Genomic DNA, 7,978 nt, shown 5'->3' with positions numbered 1-7,978 from the left:
AAAACAGTTTTCAGTCATCAATAACAAAAAAAGAAACAAATTACTAAGTTTATTTACTTCCACAGTTTCACAAAATTGGAATGTTTTCTTTGTCTTTTTCTTTTCCAGAAAAATAGAATTCTTATATTGCATATTATTAATATATATCGAGCATAAAATATAATCGAAAAATATCAGTTCAATAAATAAAACACATAAACCATAGTCTTAAAAACATTTTATTTAAATGTGGAAATTGATAAAAATAGGTATCAAAAATGAAGATTAAAAAAAAAAACAGTAAAATCTGACGTAATAGTGGCATTTAATTGAAGACGGTTTTTTGGATATCGAGTTTATGTGAGGGACAACACTTAATTTCTCCGGATTATGCAGAATGAAATTCCTTACTTGCGGAGAGAAACTCACTGTTACAGAGATTACTCCAGATAACGAACAATGTTAGATGCAGTGTTGCTTCTTCATCAGAAAAAATGCATTTCAGGAAGATGTCAGAAGGATGAACTGTTGAGAGGAAGAATATTAGTCCAGTGATATTTTTTTGAATGATAGACGTTAAAAAAATTAAAATTTTATTTAAAAAAACGTTGTATGTATTTACGTTGAAAAATATCCTTATATAAATACTCATTTAGAATATCTGTTCAAATGAACAATTTTTCTAAAATCTCAGTATTGATACTCAATTGAAATATCAGAAATACAGCAGTTAGAACGAATATTTAAAAAACATTTTAATTTATTTTCCTAAAATCATTTATGACTTAACTCGTCCTCCTAATATAAAAAAAATGATTTTGTTGAATATATATATATATATATATATATATATATATATATATATATATATATATATATATATTGTATTAGACGTCAGCTGAAATTGAAATGGTCTAGAAAATACTTTTAATTAATCGGAGAATTTATACATTTAGGCACATAATGCATCAATATTCAAAGGCTAATATGTAAAATCGGTTGTAAAGGAGCATAACCACACCGATATCTATAAAAACAGCAGTCATTGACTCTTATATGAACATGATAAATACTAGTAGATAACAAAGAACTCCAGTTAGAATCCAAATGATTGGTATTAGGAAATTGTTGGAAAATTCCGATCTAAGAGACGAGGATTTGAAAAAGGTGACTTCTGCCACAGATTCAGAAGCAAAATATTTCACACTTCTAATTTCTTGAAAAATAATCTAAAAATAACAGAACATGAATTCAGTAATAGAATCAAATTTTTTCATAAATATTATAAGCTAAAAATTAAATTTAATTTGCAATTATATTAATTTTAAATAATTTTATTCGAAAAGGTTTCAAAGAATTCAGTTTAAAAAATCAACCCTTTGCATTCGAATCGTGTTTTCTAGGCACCATTCAAGACGTTGCATTATTTTGACACTTTAACTATTTATTATTCAATTTTTAATTTAAAAATATCGAACGAATGGTAAAAAGACGTATATGAATTTTTCGAAAATTTCAACTCGAAACAATATATATATATATATATATATATATATATATATATATATATATATATATATATATATATATAACTCAGAAGCAGCTCTTCAACTTTTTGTAGATCTTATGCAATCGATCTGTTATGGTATTTTATGCTTCGCAAAAATTATTGGTACTTACTATAAAAATCAAATAACATCAATTAGAGTGAAAAATACCAATGTCAAACCAACATACATAATTGATTTTTTTCTGGCATGTTTCTAGCCTAAAATTGCACAAATTGTTTAATACAAAATCAAAAATCAATTGTTTAATACAATCAATTGTTTATACAAAATTTACAATGTGTGGAAAATATATTGATCGATTTTAGAGTACAAATAAAATGAAAGAGCATTTACCTGTGTTTTTATACAACCGAATCATTCCAGGAATGTCAAGCATCGAATTAGAAACTTTACACAGTCTTGACTTCAAAATGCCCCTTTTCTTCTCGAACAGGGTTACATTCATCCATCATTTTACACTTTCTGGTTTCTCTATTTAAAGATGATACTTTAGAGGCCAGATTCCGTGTTGCAAATATAAACTAATGTCATGAAGATTAGGACACACATCAGTATTCTGATTGAATAATCAAACATCCAATTTGAATTATAATGAAATAAGAAAGTAAGTAACACAGAGTTTTCCCAATAATTTTTGATTTTCTGCATATAATAATGAGCTGAAAGTAGTTTTTCTATCTGGATTCCAACAAGAAAACTATTCCCAAAAAACGTAAAAAAAGGAATACTTGCTCGGAAATCTAATGTTCGATGGAAGGTTTTTCTTTTAAGAGAATTCCTTTTATTTTTTGTGAAGTTTTCTTTAGAAGAAGTTCCGTAAGGAACCATAATGTATTGTTACACTAAAATTGTTAATACTAGTTCTGGGGATTAAAATTTTCTAGTTGAATGAATATATAAATGGATTTTAAAATTACAATTATCATAAAACGCTTCAAAATAGACGTTGCTGGATTAGGGATTTTCATTGCTATGAGTGTTTGAATGTCTTTTTAAAGAACATCTCTGTGAAAACGCTCTGCCACAGACTTCGCAGGTGTAAGGTTTCTCTTTTGTATGAATACGTAAATGTGTTTTTAAATGGTTTGCCTGTGTAAAAGATTTGCCACATATATCACATACATAAGGTTTTTCTTTCGTATGAATTCTTAGATGTCTTTTAATAGCGCTTCTAGTCGAAAATGCTTTGCTGCAGACATCACAAATGTAAGGTTTTTCATCTGTATGAGTGCGCAAATGATTTTTTAAATGATCTTTTCTGTTGAAAGATTGACCACATTCTTCACAAGCATAAGGTTTTTCGTTTTTATGGATGAGCAAGTGCGCATTTAATGCACTTTTTATATTAAATCCTTTATCACATATCTCGCATACATTCTTTTTCATTTGCTTACTATTTGTTTCATGAATAATTAAATGTCGGTCTAAATTGCCTTTGGTACTGCATTTTCTACCGCATATTTTACATTCATGTACTTTTCCTTTCAATTGCACAACAGAATTTCTTAATTTTTCTTCCATATTAAATTTGTAACCTTTAAATATGAATTCCCTAAAAAAATGAACTAATAAGCCTGTAGTAAATTAAACTCTCATTCAAAATTATCTCAAAAATATTGGTTTTAATTGAAGTAAAAACTATTTTCACACATGTTTTACACATTTCAGGAAGGAATTTCTTACTTGGAATTTGACATTCTTTTTTTCAATCTTTAAAACTTAACAAAGGCGATAATATAAAATTTCATCGGTTCGACTCCAAACACAATAATTTCTATTATTCGGTTGTAATTATATCTCTTTCTTAAAAATAATTCAGCATTCATAAAAGTTACAATCTTTTCAATTCTTAAGATTATAAAAGTTCATAAGCTTTAGTTTTCGATGAATAAATTCTCTAACTGAATTAAAATCAGACTTTAAATATCTTGAAAACTCACCTGCGGTTAATATACACTTCTTTCTCAAAGATAATGTATGACATCATGACTTGGGAAAAATCAGAAAACATATTCTCTGCAAAATGTTGTCATTGCCAGTAATAATTCTGGCAAGCATGTAGAGAAGCATAGATGGATTAAAAAAATGTTTCGTATGTTGATTATTTAGTGTCCTAAGGTATCATTTTTGGTAAATGGACCGTCAAACTTGTTATTCAACGCGAGCATCATTATGTATCAAAATTTCAATTTGCCCTTTTTGTTTTCAGACTAAATCAACTTAGGAAATTTGACAAACCACAATTAGGGTTTCCATTCTAATTGAAAGTACGTAGGTGATTTTTAAAACCGTCAGAGATAGGCATAGATTTCTTGTTAAAAGTGTTTTAATTGCGTAAATAATTGTGTTTCATAGTACTTTATTTAATACGTGTTCCGATAAATCTATTAAAAATTTTGCACGTAGTCTAGGATTCTTTTTTATGAAATTAAACAGAATATACTCCACTGTTTAAATTTTAGAAATTACAATTATTACTCCTTAACATTTAAAATTAACTGAGAAATCAACGTTTGGATATCACTAATTTAAACGAATTTAGAACTTATTAATATCGGTTTGGAGTATCATGTGTTAATTATTTGGTAGTTTTTGACTGAAGTGATGTTGACTGTTTTGTAATGGAATTCAAATAATCGTAACTCGGTGAGGTTCTTTTGCAAAAAAGTGGATCGATTTTCTTTAATTATAGGAATGGAAGAATATTTTACTAAATATGATTGAAAGGATCGATAGTATGCAAAACTTTACGTAACAAACTTTTCAAATAGCTCATTTAATGGCATATCCAACTTAAAATATAATTAATTGTTTCATTTCAAACATTTTATTTTTGTTTTAAGTATATATTTATTAAAAAATGCTGAATCATGATTAGAATTGACTCATTGTCTATTAACTTCTTAATAGACATTTTTTCCAGCTGAAAGGGAATTTTTGAAATTAACATCAATGTGTAGGAAACGGAAGTAACAGTCAACATTTTTCATGTTTAACGGTGGTTGCAGAGAAAAACAATTAATAATATTGTTTGCAATTAAATTTTTTTATGATATTTATCGAAATGTTTTTATCTTATTATTTCACATACAAAGAGACACATGCACACATATAGACACACATGTGTGTATGTATATATACATATATTCATTCGAATTTCTTTCAAATTTTATAGCTATTATACTTGCTTTCGGAAAAGCATTGAGACAAATTACTAAATTTATAATAAACAAAATCTCCAAATAATTTAATTTTAATTTTATTAAATTGTTCTATAGTTTTTATAAATAGAATGCATTGTACACTTTCAAAATATATTGTTTAAAATTAGTTTTTTAAAGCAATACGAAAACATTTAAGTGTTTTGATATTCTTATTTTATTCGCTAAATTCAAATATATATATATATATATATATATATATATATATATATATATATATATTATAGTGTACGTCTTTTAATTTTTAAATTTGCAAGTTAAATAATTTATATTAATAAAGTTAAATTTGCGCTCGTTTCAAATTATAAAGGTTTCAAAAATTAACTTTAAGGTATATATTTTTGTAATATGTTTGTGCAGAAATAATGCTTTCCTTGCAATGTTGATTTGCATTCTTAACGAATCCCCCATGATATGATACTCTTGCAACACCGACACAAAGCGTGAAAAAGTTATTGTAATGATGCGCATACATTAACTATCCTTCCACGTTTTCTTAAGTAATTTGGTTTTGTGATAAACACTGAAGAAATGTATAATAACAGAAAAATACTTGGAAAACCGTGGAGAATTTTTTTACAATTTTTGTACAGTAAGTATACTGTGCGACCATTATTCCAAATGAATAGACTTTGTGGTCAGTATTTGGTAACGCAGTAAGCAGTATTTTATATAAGATCATAAAGTTATCCTATATTTTTAAATGAAATTGTTAATTTGTCTTTTCTTTGTATTTAGTGAATGCAACTATCTATACAGTTTTGAATTTATGTCAGCTTCACGTCAACCACATTTATATTTTTCTCATTATGAAGTAGTATTCTTCACTTTCATAAAAAATGTGGCAAGGTGCTTTCTAAAAATTGCATAATTACCATAATTTGATAATGCCAATATTTTAGGGAAGTAATGACTGCTGAAATGATATTTTCTAATTTTGAATTATGATCAGAAATTATGGAATGACCAGAAAATGAGTCAGGGCAGAGAAGATGACACTACTACAGAATCCGAATTGCACCAGCATGAAAAAGTTTGAATTTTCACATCAAATACCAACACAACTGGTCCCAAACCCAGTGGATTTTGAATCCGAACCTGAAATGATTTCATTTCGGAGCTGAAATCGGTCTAATGGCAAGAGGAACCCTGTATAAGGAAAAAGAAAATATCTCTAGGTCATAATAATTAATCTCGATTAGATTGTGTATTTAGGTCGAATACAAGAAAAATTCTTTTACCAATTTTAATATGATTTTATTTTTACCATGGATTTTTGTAATCACGGATAGTTATTTTGTTGCGTATGTATATTTATAAATATTTATGATATACTTCATTTCAAAGTCGATTTATTTTGATTAACAATTTTCATTTTTCCGGAAATAATTTTGAAATTTTTTTTATAAAAATAAGATTTCAGATTAAAAATTATGTACTTCTATGAGACTTTATATATCCTAAATAATCTTGTTATATATTGAAATGGAGAGGAAAATACAAATAATGCGACGTAAAAGAAGAAAACATGTAAGGATCCTTCTCTCTTTTATGTAATCTTGTGCACAACCTTTTTCCAAAATATTTTTCCAACAGCAAGGTTTTTATACGCCATATCCTGATGACCATTCGTAGAAATTTTCTACAAAGAAATTAAAAATAATCTGTCGGCTATCAAAAAAAGCGATATACTAAAGAAAACTGATGACAAATTAATGTACTTTGAAAATGCTAATTTAAATTACGTGCTACAGTGTTTCTTGGATTCCAGAAGCACTATTCATTTTCATTTAGAATTTGTCCTTATGAAATCATATGAAATAACATGTTTGCGAAAAACCAAAGAGAGATCTTTAGCAGTTTGAACAGTCGTTGAAAAATGGATATTCCCGCATATTTTGCATTCGTATATTTTCCCTCTCGATTGAACCTGAGAATAATTGAATTTTCCATCCATATCAAATTCTTAACCTTTAAATGTGAATTCTCTGAATAATGAACGTATTAGTGTTTTGTGACTTATTCTACTGAATTAAAACTTCTTCAAAAATTCAGCTTTTCATGTGCAGAGCAAAAACTCCAATATTTCACTCGTTTTCGTCATTTAAGGAAGAAATTACATACTTTGAATCGACCATTCCATTTTTCAATCATTAAAATTTACTATTTGCTTAAAACCAAATGTTCTTTTCTTCATCTCCGAGCATAATAAGCCTTGTTATACAGAAATAATCGAGTCTCTTTCAAGATTCCAATTGGTTAAATTTCTTTCTAAACATTTTCGTGCGGCTTTTTTAAAAGTTCATAATATTAATTTTTGAGTTAAAAAAAGCATTACTTGAAATGAAACTGCTTAAATACTTTCAAAACTTATCTGCTGTAGTTAAAACTTCTCTGCCTAAAATTATGAATGATGTCATGACCTTAGAAAAATCAGAAAACATCATCTTTTGTTCTCAAAATTTTAACAGCCATTGGCATTTCTGATTTATAGGTGCAGAAGTATAGATTTAGGAGAGAAAATTTTTCTTATGTTTGTTGCATGAAGTCCCTGAGTAAACGTTTTCGGTAAAGAATCCGTTAAACTAGTTGTTCAAACCCCATCATCATTATATATCAATGTTTCATACTACCCTTTATGCTTTTGCGTTGGGTTTTTTCTTTAGAATTTCTTTAAATACCATAATGATGTCCTATCTATTTTCTGTTTAATATTTTGATATAGATATTTCAAGTTGAACTGTCGTGATCATTTAGTCTTAAATTGTGATGTCAAAGATCCGCACAAAAATGGGCCAATCAAAATGAAATTAAATGTACGAGTTACTGATTGTTTACTTTATGATTTATTAATTCTAGGCGCGAACTGTAAATGTTTAGATGAATTAAAAACATAATTTCGGATGTTGAATCTTTTATTTTTATTTTCTTCTTTTTTTCTGTTCATAGTCGCTTTAATAATTCTATATAATGAAGCGGAAATTTATAACTTCGTGACTCCAGGAGTTTCAAGATTTAAAATAAATGTACGTATCAAATATATTTAATCTAAAAAAATATATTTGAATATATGAATGAAAAGCATTCATGAATAAAAAATAATTCGACCATTTTTAAACTCATTTGAGATGCTTCTAAATTGGTGCTGTTAAATTATTCTTTTGAAATTTTCTGCATATCTGAAATAGTGACTCTTACAGACATTGT

General features: G+C 27.1%; 1 long non-coding RNA gene across 1 annotated transcript; it reads right to left on the bottom strand.

Annotated features, from left to right (window-relative positions):
* Positions 1-366: 366 nt before the first annotated feature.
* On the bottom strand, positions 367-2,016 carry LOC129958851 (uncharacterized). Its single transcript, XR_008783333.1, has 3 exons — positions 1,884-2,016; positions 1,053-1,208; positions 367-504 (listed from the first exon to the last, which is right to left on the bottom strand). It is a non-coding gene; the product is annotated as an uncharacterized LOC129958851 (long non-coding RNA).
* Positions 2,017-7,978: the final 5,962 nt, after the last annotated feature.

The sequence above is a fragment of the Argiope bruennichi genome, chromosome X1 (genome assembly GCF_947563725.1).
Source record: "Argiope bruennichi chromosome X1, qqArgBrue1.1, whole genome shotgun sequence".
Taxonomy (NCBI): domain Eukaryota; kingdom Metazoa; phylum Arthropoda; class Arachnida; order Araneae; family Araneidae; genus Argiope; species Argiope bruennichi.
The sequence above is the reverse complement of the archived record's forward strand: the minus strand, read 5'-3'. Positions and strand labels throughout refer to the sequence as shown.